General features: G+C 44.4%; 1 protein-coding gene across 2 annotated transcripts in view; it reads right to left on the bottom strand.

Annotated features, from left to right (window-relative positions):
- Window positions 1–10,418, bottom strand: part of APBA1 (amyloid beta precursor protein binding family A member 1) — a 218,155-nt gene extending 207,737 nt beyond the window's left edge. Inside the window, exon 1 of one of the 2 annotated variants that reach the window (XM_077249072.1) lies at window positions 10,272–10,418. The gene's annotated coding sequence lies outside the window, so the exon portion shown is untranslated. The remainder of the gene's footprint in view (window positions 1–10,271) is intronic. The other variant, XM_077249073.1, reaches the window with a different exon arrangement.
- Between the last annotated feature and the right edge of the window lie 2,922 nt (window positions 10,419–13,340).

Below are 13,340 nucleotides of genomic sequence, written 5' to 3'. Positions count from 1 at the left end.
CACAAGGGTATCAGGAGAAATTAGACCACAAAAGTTGTTGTGCAATTTCTCCTGAGTACGTCGATACCCCATATGTGGAGGTAAACCACTGTTTGGGCGCACCGCAGAGCTTGGAAGTGAAGGAGCACCGTTTGACTTTTTCAATGCAGAATTGGCTGGAATTGAGATCGGATGCCATGTCGCGTTTGGAGAGCCCCTGATGTGCCTAAACAGTGGAAACCCCCCACAAGTGATACCATTTTGGAAACTAGACCCCTTAAGGAACTTATCTAGATGTGTGGTGAGCACTTTGAACCCCCAAGTGCTTCACAGAAGTTTATAACGTAGAGCCGTGAAAATAAAAAAATCACATTTTTTTCTACAAAAATGATCTTTTTGCCTCCAAATTTTTATTTTACCAAGGGTAACAGGAGAAAATGGACCCCAGAAGTTGTTGTACAATTTGTCTTGAGTACGCCGACACCCAATATGTGGGGGTAAACCACTGTTTGGGCTCATGGCTGAGCTCGGAAGCAAAGGAGCGCCATTTGACTTTTCAATGCAAAATTGACTGGAATTGAGATCGGACGCCATGTCGCGTTTGGAGAGCCCCTGATGTGCCTAAACAGTAGAAACCCCCCAAAAGTGACCCCATTTTGGAAACTAGACCCCCCATGGAACTTATCTAGATGTGCAGTGAGAACTTTGAATGCCCAAGTGCATCACAGAAGTTTAATGCAGAGTCGTGAAAATAAAAAATATTTTTTTTTTAACAATAAAGATTTTTTAGCCCCCAAGTTTTTATTTTCACAAGGGTAACAAGAGAAATTGGACCCCAAAAGTTGTTGTCCAATTTGTCCTGAGTATGCTGGTACCCCATATGTGGGGGTAAACCACTGTTTGGGCGCACGGCAGAGCTCGGAAGGGAAGGAGCGCCATTTTGGAATGCAGACTTTGATAGAATTGTCTGCGGGCGTTATGTTGCGTTTGCAGACCCCTAATGTACCTAAACAGTAGAAACCCCCAACAAGTGACCTCATTTTGGAAAATCGACCCCCCCAAGGAACTTATCTAGATATGTGGTGAGAACTTTGAATGCCCAAGTGCTTCACAGAAGTTTATAATGCAGAGTAGTGAAAATTAAAAAAAAAACAATTTCCCACAAAAAAGATTTTTTTAGCCCCCAAATTTTTATTTTCACAAGGGTAACAAGAGAAATTGGACCCCAAAAGTTGTTGTCCAATTTGTCCTGAGTATGCTGGTACCCAATATGTGGGGGTAAACCACTGTTTGGGCGCACGGCAGAGCTCGGAAGGGAAGGAGCGCCATTTTGAAATGCAGGCTTTGATAGAATGGTCTGCGGGCGTTATGTTGCGTTTGCAGAGCCACTGATGTACCTAAACAGTAGAAACCCCCCACAAGTGAACCCATTTTGAAAACTAGACCCCCCAAGGAACTTATCTAGATATGTGGTGAGAACTTTGAATGCCCAAGTGCTTCACAGAAGTTTATAATGCAGAGTAGTGAAAATAGAAAATATTTTTTTTTTCCACAAAAAAGATTTTTTAGCCCCCAAGTTTTTATTTTCACAAGGGTAACAAGAGAAATTGGATGCCAATATTTGTTCTCCAATTTGTCCTGAGTATGCTGGTACCCCATATGTGGGGGTAAACCACTGTTTTGGCACACGGCAGAGCTCGGAAGAGAAGGAGCGCCATTTTGGAATTCAGACTTTGATAGAATTGTCTGTGGGTGTTATGTTGCGTTTTCAGAGCCCCTGATGTACCTAAACAGTAGAAACCCCCCACAAGTGACCAAATTTTGGAAGCTAGACCCCCTAAGGAACTTATCTAGATGTGTTGTGAGAACTTTGAATGCCCAAGTGCTTCACAGAAGTTTATAATGCAGAGTCGTGAAAATAATAAAAAAAAAAATTTCCACAAAAAAGATTTTTAGCCCCCAAGTTTTTATTTTCACAAGGGTAACAGGAGAAATTGGACCCCAAAAGTTGTTGTCCAATTTATCCCGAGTACGCTGATGCCCCATATGTGGGGGTAAACCACTGTTTGGGCGCACGGCAGAGCTCAGAAGGGAGGGAGCACCATTTGACTTTTTTAGCGCAAAATTGGCTGTCGTGTTTGGAGACCCCCCTGATGTACCTAAACAGTGGAAACCCCCAAATTATAACTCCAACCCTAACTCCAATACACCCCTAACCCTAATCTTAACCCGATCCATAATCCTAATCACAACCCTAACGATAATCACAACCCTAACCCCAAAACAGCCCTAATCTCAACCCTAACCATAACCCTAATCAAAACCCTAAATCCAACACACCCCTAACTCTAATCCCAAACGTAACCCTAATACCAACCCTAATCCCAAACGTAACCCTAATCCCAACCCTACTCCAAACCCTAACCCTAATCCCAACTCTAACCCTAACTTTAGCCCCAACCCTAACCCTAACTTTAGCCCCAACCCTAACCATAACTTTAGCCCCGTCGTCACAAAAAAAGTTCAATGTAACCTTTTTTTTGTACGTCGCGTCCGCCATTTCCGCGCATGCGTGTAACTCTGCCCCCTCCTCCCCAGGACATAGACTGGGCAGCGGATGCGTTGAAAAACTGCATCCGCTGCCCACGTTGTGCACAATTTTCACAACGTACGTCGGGCCGACGCATTGCGACCGCCTCGTACCGACGCAAGTGTGAAAGAAGCCTAAGGCTACCTTCACACTAGCGTCGTACTCGGCCCATCGCAGTGTGTCGGGCCGATGTACCGACGCTAGCATTGTAAGCGCCGCACAATGGGTGCAGCGGATGCTGTTTTTTCAACGCATCCGCTGCCCCATTGTGAGGTGCGGGGAGGCGGAGGCGGAGTTCCGGCCGCGTATGCGCGGTCGGAAATGGCGGACACGTCGCACAAAAAAGTTACATGTAGCTTTTTTGTGCCGACGGTCCGCCAAAGCACGACGCATCCGTCGCATGACGGATGCGACGTGTGGCAATCCGTCTCAATGCGTCGCTAATGCAAGCCAATGGAGAAAAAACGCATCCTGCAAGCACTTTTGCAGGATGCATTTTTTCTCCAACGACGCATTGCGGCGGAAGCCAAAAAACGCTAGTGTGAAAGTAGCCTAACTCTAACCCTAACCCTAAATTTAGCCCCAACCCTAATTCTAACCCTAAATTTAGCCCCAACCCTAACCCTAAATTTAGCCCCAACCCTAACCCTAACCCTAAATTTAGCTCCAACCCTGACCCTAACCCTAAATTTAGCCCCAACCCTAACCCTAACCCTAACCCTAATTTTAGCCCCAACTCGTCTCTCCTGTCGGCCGGCAGATGGCAGCAGATGGCGGGCGCACTGCGCATGCGCCCGCCATGATGAAAAAGCCAGCCGGCAGGAGAAGACAGAAGAGGACCCAGGGACACCGGGTGAGTATGTTAGGGTCCCCGAATCCCCCTATTTCTCTGTCCTCTGATGTGTGATCACATCAGAGGACAGAGAATTACAGATTGCTTTTTTTTTTTTTTTTTTGCGGTCGCCGGTAAACTGTTAATTACCGGCGATCGCAAAACAGGGGTCAGTGCAAACCGACCCCGATAATGTTCTTTGGGGTCTCGGCTACCCCCGGCAGCCGAGACCCCAAAGATCTTCCGGGTGCCGGGCGGCGGGCGTACTGCGCATGCGCCCACCATCTTTTCCCCGGAAAAAAGATGGCGGCGCCCATCGGGAGCCACGAGGAGCACCGGGGGAGGTAGGTGAGTATTGGGGGGCTATCGGGGGCCATCGGGGACCCTATTTCTCTCTCCTCCGATGTGCGATCACATCGGAGGACAGAGAAATTAAATGGCGTTTTTTTTTTTTTGTTGCGACCGCCGGTAAACGGTTAATTACCGGCGATCGCAACTCGGGGGTCGGTAAAAACCCCCCGAATCATGTTCTCTGGGGTCTCGGCTACCCTCGGCAACCGAGACCCCAGAGAAAATCCGACTCTGGGGGGCGCTATTCACTTTTTCCACAGCGCCGTTAATTAACGGTGCTGTGGTTTAAGTACCTTTAGCGGCCGCCGTTAAAAGGCGTATCGGCGGTCGTTAAGGGGTTAATAAAGATTCATTAAATGGTAGGACATTGACTTAGGCCTCATATAGACGTCAGTGATTTTTCTCGTACACAAAAGAAACGGTCCAAGTTTCATCAGTGTTTTTTTTATCAGTGTTTCTTCACAGCCTCAGTTTTTAGCATCAGAGATTTTCTCAGATTAAAAAAAAACGGATGGAGGTTTCCTCAAGCTTCTCCTATCAAACAGTGTGTGAAATGGCGCCTGAGCTCTGTCAGGTATTTTTTCACAAACCATAAACTTGCATTGTTGAGTTTGATTGGAGGCTCAGATCAAAAATCAGAGATGTCTGTGTTTATTTTGTACAGAACACTGTCCGCGAAAAATACATGGACATGTGAACAGCACCACAGACTATAATAGGTACGAGTTCTATACATGAAAAACAGGGCTAGAATGCAAGAAAAACTGACATCTCACTGAGGCCTTGCATCGTAGCTACATCCTATAAATGGTACTGTAGGGCCAGCTTTCTGGGCTAATCTCCAGGAGAAAGTTACATGCCATTTTTCACATGACTTTCGTATGACTCTCGTGACAAGATTTCAAGGACAAATTCACACAGTGAAGAAATGATGGCATTGAAGCCGTTGGTGTGAAGTCCCTCGCGTCGCTCCATTCGTCCCAGGAAGACAAGAAGACATTTTTAGACATCTGTGAAAAGACTCCACAAGCAAATGCCTACATTTCAGGGACCTGGTCCTTAGCAGCGTGACACAGCAGGTATACTGATGTTACACAAAGCAGAACTGGCAGCCATTGAGTGGATCCAGGCTGATTTGATCTCACTCGACGCTGATAATAAATGAGCGCTGGGCCGCTGATTATGCACCAACACAATGAAGCACCATCTGCCGTTATCTGTTGTTGCTGGTGTCAATAAACAAGAAAATACAAGCTAAAAAGAAGAAAACAGGATTTTGTAGGGTAAAAAAACGTGTTGTGGGCGCAGTGACACAATCGTAGAAGCTAAGCTTGTTAGCTAGCGCCATTGTGTAGGCACAAGTGTTGAAGTGCACGCTGCCAATGTACAATTTCCCATTCCTAGATAACCAGTCAAAGGAACTGGGGGTCGTAAATAACCGAAAAAGAACAGGACATCATTCGGACACATTCTTCAATAAAAGACGAGTGGTCAAACAGGTTAGATTAAAAGTAATGCATTTCTTTGTGTAAAGTACAGTGGGGCAAAAAAGAATTTAGTCAGTCAGCAATAGTGCAAGTTCCACCACTTAAAAAGATGAGAGGCGTCTGTAATTTACATCATAGGTAGACCTCAACTATGGGAGACAAACTGAGAAAAAAAAATCCAGAAAATCACATTTTCTGGTTTTTTTATCATTTTATTTGCATATTATGGTGGAAAATAAGTATTTGGTCAGAAACAAAATTTCATCTCAATACTTTGTAATATATCCTTTGTTGGCAATGCAGAGGTCAAACGTTTTCTGTAAGTCTTCACAAGGTTGCCACACACTGTTGTTGGTATGTTGGCCCATTCCTCCATGCAGATCTCCTCTAGAGCAGTGATGTCTTTGGCTTTTCGCTTGGCAACACGGACTTTCAACTCCCTCCAAAGGTTTTCTATAGGGTTGAGATCTGGAGACTGGCTAGGCCACTCCAGGACCTTGAAATGCTTCTTACGAAGCCACTCCTTCGTTGCCCTGGCGGTGTGCTTTGGATCATTGTCATGTTGAAAGACCCAGCCACGTTTCATCTTCAATGCCCTTGCTGATGGAAGGAGGTTTGCACTCAAAATCTCACGATACATGGCCCCATTCATTCTTTCATGTACCCGGATCAGTCGTCCTGGCCCCTTTGCAGAGAAACAGCCCCAAAGCATGATGTTTCCACCACCATGCTTTACAGTAGGTATGGTGTTGGATGGATGCAACTCAGTATTCTTTTTCCTCCAAACACGACAAGTTGTGTTTCTACCAAACAGTTCCAGTTTGGTTTCATCAGACCATAGGACATTCTCCCCAAACTCCTCTGGATCATACAAATGCTCTCTAGCAAACTTCAGACGGGCCCGGACATGTACTGGCTTAAGCAGTGGGACACGTCTGGCACTGCAGGATCTGAGTCCATGGTGGCGTAGTGTGTTACTTATGGTAGGCCTTGTTACATTGGTCCCAGCTCTCTGCAGTTCATTCACTAGGTCCCCCTGCGTGGTTCTGGGATTTTTGCTCACCGTTCTTGTGATCATTCTGACCCCACGGGGTGGGATTTTGCGTGGAGCCCCAGATCGAGGGAGATTATCAGTGGTCTTGAATGTCTTCCATTTTCTAATTATTGCTCCCACTGTTGATTTCTTCACTCCAAGCTGGTTGGCTATTGCAGATTCAGTCTTCCCAGCCTGGTGCAGGGCTACAATTTTGTTTCTGGTGTCCTTTGACAGCTCTTTGGTCTTCACCATAGTGGAGTTTGGAGTCAGACTGTTTGAGGGTGTGCACAGGTGTCTTTTTATACTGATAACAAGTTTAAACAGGTGCCATTACTACAGGTAATGAGTGGAGGAAAGAGGAGCCTCTTAAAGAAGAAGTTACAGGTCTGTGAGAGCCAGAAATCTTGATTGTTTGTTTCTGACCAAATACTTATTTTCCACCATAATATGCAAATAGAATGATAAAAAAACAGACAATGTGATTTTCTGGATTTTTTTGTCTCAGTTTGTCTCCCATAGTTGAGGTCTACCTATGATGTAAATTACAGACGCCTCTCATCTTTTTAAGTGGTGGAACTTGCACTATTGCTGACTGACTAAATACTTTTTTGCCCCACTGTATATAGAAGACAGTCGGGATTACAATACCAATGGACTATCATCATCAATAACCGATCAGCTGGGTCCAAATCTCAGGACAGATTTTTGGAGAGGATGTAACAATCAAATGAAAGCTGCAGCCTCTCCCAACTATCAATTTTAACATCAGAAAGCTTGGCATGCAGACATTAGTGCTATTGTCACATTTCTGACCACAGAAGTGAAATAGGTTATCCTAGACTTAGCTGATGGGCTATCCTCAGTATAGGGTGTCAATACAAGGTGGGTGGGAGGCCCCATCTAGGTATCCCCACCACTCAGCTGCTGAAGGGCAGAGGCTAGTGCTGCATAGCCTTCATTGTTTACCAGGCGCAGCGCTGTACTTCTAGTAGTGGCTGTGCCTGGTATTACACCCCAGTCCCATTCACTTGAATGGAAAGTAACAGGCATTGTGCCTGGAAAGTGATGAAGGGGATGCAGTTTTACCACCTTCAAACAGCTAATCCTTGAGATTGGCGACAATCCAACACCCCACCATCTAATTACAAAGTCCCGGATAACCTATTTAAACGTCACATTATACGCCAGAATACAAATGCTCAATACAATTATACATATTATATATTATGAGAAAATTAATCATAAATTCTGTTGTGCCACTGATGTTAGAAAGCAATCAGGGCACGCTGGCACAGCTTGACGCGCAGTTATAATTAGGTTATATGGCCGCCGCACCAATATTAGCAGAAGTTAGGACGTTTCATACTCCACACTGCTATCCCTACAGATTATTTATTATACATTATTTCCTCTCTTCTCACCTTCGGTTTGTTTGACAGTATTTCTCATTTGGTCCTTATACTGCTTCTTCTGTGTGTATATAATATGGCAATGTTATAATATCTGAGCTAAATCTCACAGGTCGGGATCAGAAACTTCATATATTTCCTTACCATATAGTCTAGCATATATCTGCGGGGAGCGAATCAGATCGCAATGAGAAGAATACGTTCTGTACAGAGGTGAGGATCACAAGGCTACTATACATATAGCAGGAGTTGTGAATAGAGGCAGCTGACACAGGAGGTGGAAATCAAGATTTCTCCATCTACCTCTCTATGTATCTATTACATCAACCAAAGTGTGAGTCTGACCAAGGTCGATCAGCAGAGATCACTACACATCACATTGGTCACTGAGCTGGGTCATTCTCCTGATGTGTACTGGCCATATCTATAGGCTATCATTCTCCAAATGTAAGTGTCCTTCTGGCAGGAGACTTGGCCAGTATATGTCAACTGCACTGACAAGCATAACCAGCGACGCTTAGGACAACAGGACCCTGCAAAAACATATTGTCCAGTACAACATTCTCTGCTTCTGGAGTCAAAGGCGACTGCAAAGCCATATAGATGCCAGCAAATCTAATCTATCACATTTGTTTCTTTCCTATCTATCTATCTATCTATCTATCTATCTATCTATCTATCTATCCCATATCTATCTATCTATCTATCTATCTATCTATCTATCCCATATCTATCTATCTATCCCATATCTATCTATCTATCTAACTATCTATCTATCCCATATCTATCTATATATCTATCTATCTATCTATCTATAGATCTATCTATCTATCTATCTATCTATCTATCTATCAATCCCATATCTATCTATCTATCTATCTATCTATCTATCCCATATCTATCTATCTATAGATCTATCTATCTATCTATCTATCCCATATCTATCTATGAATCTATCTATCCCATATCTATCTATCGATCTATCTATCCCATATCTATCCCATATCTATCTATCTATAGATCTATCCCATATCTATCTATGAATCTATCTATCCCATATCTATCTATCTATAGATCTATCTATCCCATATCTATCCCATATCTATCTATCTATAGATCTATCTATCTATAGATCTATCTATCCCATATCTATCTATCTATAGATCTATCTATCCCATATCTATCTATCTATCCCATATCTATCTATAGATCTATCTATCCCATATCTATCTATCTATCTATCTATCTATCTATCTATCTATCCCATATCTATCTATCTATAGATCTATCTATCCCATATCTATCTATCTATCTATCTATCTATCTATCTATCCCATATCTATCTATAGATCTATCTATCCCATATCTATCTATCTATCTATCTATCTATCTATCTATCTATCCTATATCTATCTATAGATCTATCTATCCCATATCTATCTATCTATCTATCTATCTATCTATCTATCCCATATCTATCTATAGATCTATCTATCCCATATCTATCTATCTATAGATCTATCTATCTATCTAATTGCAAAAAGTGAGAGCAGCACAGAAAAACAAATTCAGAGTGCAAAGCCCCTCAGGCATGTGCCAAACCTTATAATAAGAGTCCAAAAAGTCAGAGGCAGCACACCATTGCAGATAAATTTCAAAAAGTGTTCAGGTTTTAATAGCCCATCATGGCAATGTTTCAGCTCATAAAGAGCTTGAGAAAGGCTCTTTATAAGCTGAAATGTTGCCATGATGGGCTATTAAAACCTGAACACTTTTTGAAATTTATCTGCAATGGTGTGCTGCCTCTGACTTTTTGGACTTCTATCTATCTATACCAAATCAATCAATCAATCAATCAATCAATCTATATATTATCCCATATCTATCTATCTATCTATCTATCTATCTATCTATCTATCTATCTATCTATCTCTCTATCTCATATATATCTATCCCATATCTATCTAATAGCCAGGGAAAATCCCATGTCTGCCCACCCATCCTTGATCTGTATAATGAATGCACTTTTCCGTTACCCGGTTGGCACCGTCCTCCCCATTTCTGTGATTTCCAGCGGATCTTCAGGACTCTCCTCATTCAGTTGAAGGTCCCAGTAAGGATTAGTAGCAGGTTAATAAATACAGTGTTATACACAAATGAAGGATGTGATGCTCATGGCATGAGTGTGATGGCACAGGGCATGCAGCCACATCCATGCCTATGGGTGTCAGAGGTGGCACTACACATGCCTATACATCACAAGAAGTGCCAGCCTCCTGCCATGTGCTTCCTCCGCTCCAGCCCTGGCACTAATCACAGCTGGGGCTGCCATCCTTCCCCCAGGTGACAAGCTGGCACGCGGATTAACCCTCGCCTCCCCGCTGTCACTCCTTCCAGCAGACGGGCCTGTACCCGGCTCTGCATCCCTCCGTGCTGCCAGTGGTACCAGGGTAAGTTCCCAGCAGATGCGGCACCCACCCTCTGTCCGCATACCAGGCCATCTGCTCCTCCAGCAGCCTGGCAGTCCACACCTCTCCCAGGAAGGTGCACCTCGGCTACATGACCACTGCCCAGATCCTGCACTTACCCATAAACCCCTGGAGAGAGCTGGCAGCGGTGGGCATCACCCGGCTGTTAGCAGCAGAGCCGGTGACAGCTCGGAGACTGGGGGCTGGGGGCAGCAGCGGTTCTCACATCTGATTCCACCATCTTCCTCCTCCTCCTCCTCCTCCTCCTCCTGCAGCCACCAGCAGCCCTGTGTGTGAGCGCTCCGCCTCTCCTGTGACATCAGTGCACAGCCTGGCCGGGCACTCCCTGCTCTACCTATGGCTGCTGCACAGGCTGCACAGGCTGCTGGCATTGTCCTGCGGCAGGGCTGCCATGGACAGAGCTGCTACCTGGCCCTCCCACACACACGGAACTAGCCCTTTATCCATACCAAGCAGGAAGAAGACGAGTTCACACATTGGATAACACTTGGCCATAATGATAGCCATAGTAACATGTCAACTTATTACACAGATCTACCTATTAACCAATCATCACAGCTTAGGCCACTTTCACACATCAGTCTTTTGCCGTCAGTCTCAATCCAGCGAATTTAAAAAAAAAACGCATCCAGCGAATGTTGCCGCCAGATCCATCTTTTTCTCATAGACTTGTATTAGCAACGGATGGCCTCACGTTTCATACGTCATTCACCGGATCCGTTGAAAATTGTTTATCCGGCAGCCGGAGAAAACGGACATAGTAATGTTTTGTTTGTATCCGTCGAAAAAACAGTCAGCGACGGATCCATCGGCATCCGTTGTTTGCTAGAATGGAAGCCTATGGTGCCGGATCCGTCAAATGACAGAATCCGGCGCGGATTCCGTTTTTCTTAAATGAGCATGCTCCGATTTTTTTAGGATCCTATTAGCTGGATCAGCTAGTTGGATCCGGTGAAAAAACGGATCCGTTGCATCAGTTTTTCACAATCAGCAACGGATCCGTTTTTTCAACATTTAACGGATTGTGACTGATGGCAAAAAACTGATGTGTGAAAGGGGCCTTAGCTCAAGCCGGCTACCACCAACTTCCAGTCCAGCCAGATACCCCACCAGGCCATGTTGCCGACCCAGCCAAGCATGACCCCACCAAGGGCTATTTCAACCATTGCTTGCAGGTTTAAATTAAATATGTAATTTCCAATTTCAGATAAATACACCAAATCCTTTCTGAAAAGGCCGGGTAGTCACCTTCTAAGTCAATGTGTCTAAAACAGAAACCTTGAATTGATGGCAAAAACGTGCAGATCGATCTGTTCAGACGTTTTCTTATTCTATCAGAAAATCTTAGCTCTTCGGACCGAATCCACAAAATTCTCAGAATTCTGAAAACAAATCTTCACCCCTTGAAACAAGCCACTCACTTTCTCAAAACTCCTCTTCATAAGGAAAAGGATGTCATCCGTTCCCATCTTACCAATGTCATTACCACCTAGATGTATTATTATCATATCCGGGGCTGGAAAATTATCACTCATCATTAGCATATGATCGAGGAGACCATCCCATTTCTGCCATCTGATCCCCATCCAGCAAACTCTTAAGGTATGTGCCCACGATCAGGGCTGCCACTAAGAATTTCAGGGCCCCATACTGGCAAAATTTTCAGGGACCCCTTTTTACTCCGCCAAGGCTCCACCCTAGCCCCACCTCAACCAATCGAATCTTCCACAGTCCCATCACCTTGTCTCTTGGAAAAACTACAATTCTGCGCCATGTCATCACCAATCATGCAATAAGGGTATGTGCACACGTTGCGGCTATGCCTGCGGATTTTTCCGCACAGAATCTGCATCCCTTGCCAGAAAACGCAGCCAAAAATCCATACGTTTTTGGTACGTTTTTGATGCGTTTTTTCATGCGGATTTGTATGCGTTTTTGAAAGCTAAATAAAGATCTATTATTGAACACAAAAAAAAGAATTGTGATGTCATTTCTTGTCCAACCTCTTCATTTACATACTCCATTGAAGAATGTTTAAACACACAGCTAGATAGATACACTCCCTGACAGAAGTTCTGTCGCTTATCCATGCTCTGTAAATAAGAGCTTATAACCTGATGTTAAATTCATCCATTGGTTGTATAAATTATTCTTTTTAAAGCTGAAACCCTCCGAAATGTGGTATAGGTTAAGAAAATAAATTGGTATCAATGCAGAAATATTGATCAGTTAATGGACACAGAATGGTCAGATTTTGGCAAGACAAAAGTTTTGTCGCCCACAGAAAGTAATGTGATATTCAAAAAATAATTAACTTAAAATACAAATATATGTTGCATAACATTGGTGAATGAAGTTGTGGTGCTATTAGAGTCATATTTAATATTTTGTGTGACTTCCATGAGCTTGAAGGACTGCATCCATGCGGTTCAATAATGATTCATACAATTTCATATTAACCCCTTAATCCCATATGATATACTATCCCGTCGAGGTGACCTGGGACTTAAATCCCAGTGACAGGATAGTACGTCATATGTGATCGGCCGCGCTCACGGGGGGAGCGCGACCGATCGCGGCTGGGTCTCAGCTGACTATTGCAGCTGATATCCGGCACTATGTGCCAGGAGCTGTCACGGACCGCCCCTGGCATATTAACCCACGGAACACCACCTCCGGCGGTACAGGGATGCATCGCGCAGGGAGGGGGCTCCCTGCGTGCTTCCCTGAGACCCTCCGTACAAGGCGATGTGCTCACCTTGTACCGAGCGTCTCCTGCAGCAGGGCTGCCATGGACAGAGCTGCTACCTGGCACTTCCACACACACGGAACTGCAGGCCGCGGATCCAAAATAGCCACGGGGATACATCCGGGTCCTGCAGGGAGGTGGCTTACCAGCGCCTGCTCAGAGCAAGCGCTGGTAAGCCTGCAGCCCTGCATGTCAGATCGCTGATCTGACACGGTGCTCTGCAAAGTGTCAGATCAGCGATCTGACCCTATAACATTATGCCCCCCACCTGGGGCAATGTTATAAAGTAAAAAAAAAAATATTCACATGTGTTAAAAAAAAAAAAAAACGAGGCAAAAAACAACGCTTTCTTATCATACCGCCGAACAAAAAGTAGAATAACACGCGATCAAAAAGACAGATATAAGTAACCATGGTA

The sequence above is a fragment of the Ranitomeya variabilis genome, chromosome 1 (assembly GCF_051348905.1).
Source record: "Ranitomeya variabilis isolate aRanVar5 chromosome 1, aRanVar5.hap1, whole genome shotgun sequence".
Classification (NCBI taxonomy): domain Eukaryota; kingdom Metazoa; phylum Chordata; class Amphibia; order Anura; family Dendrobatidae; genus Ranitomeya; species Ranitomeya variabilis.
This window is presented reverse-complemented; position numbering and strand designations above follow the sequence as displayed.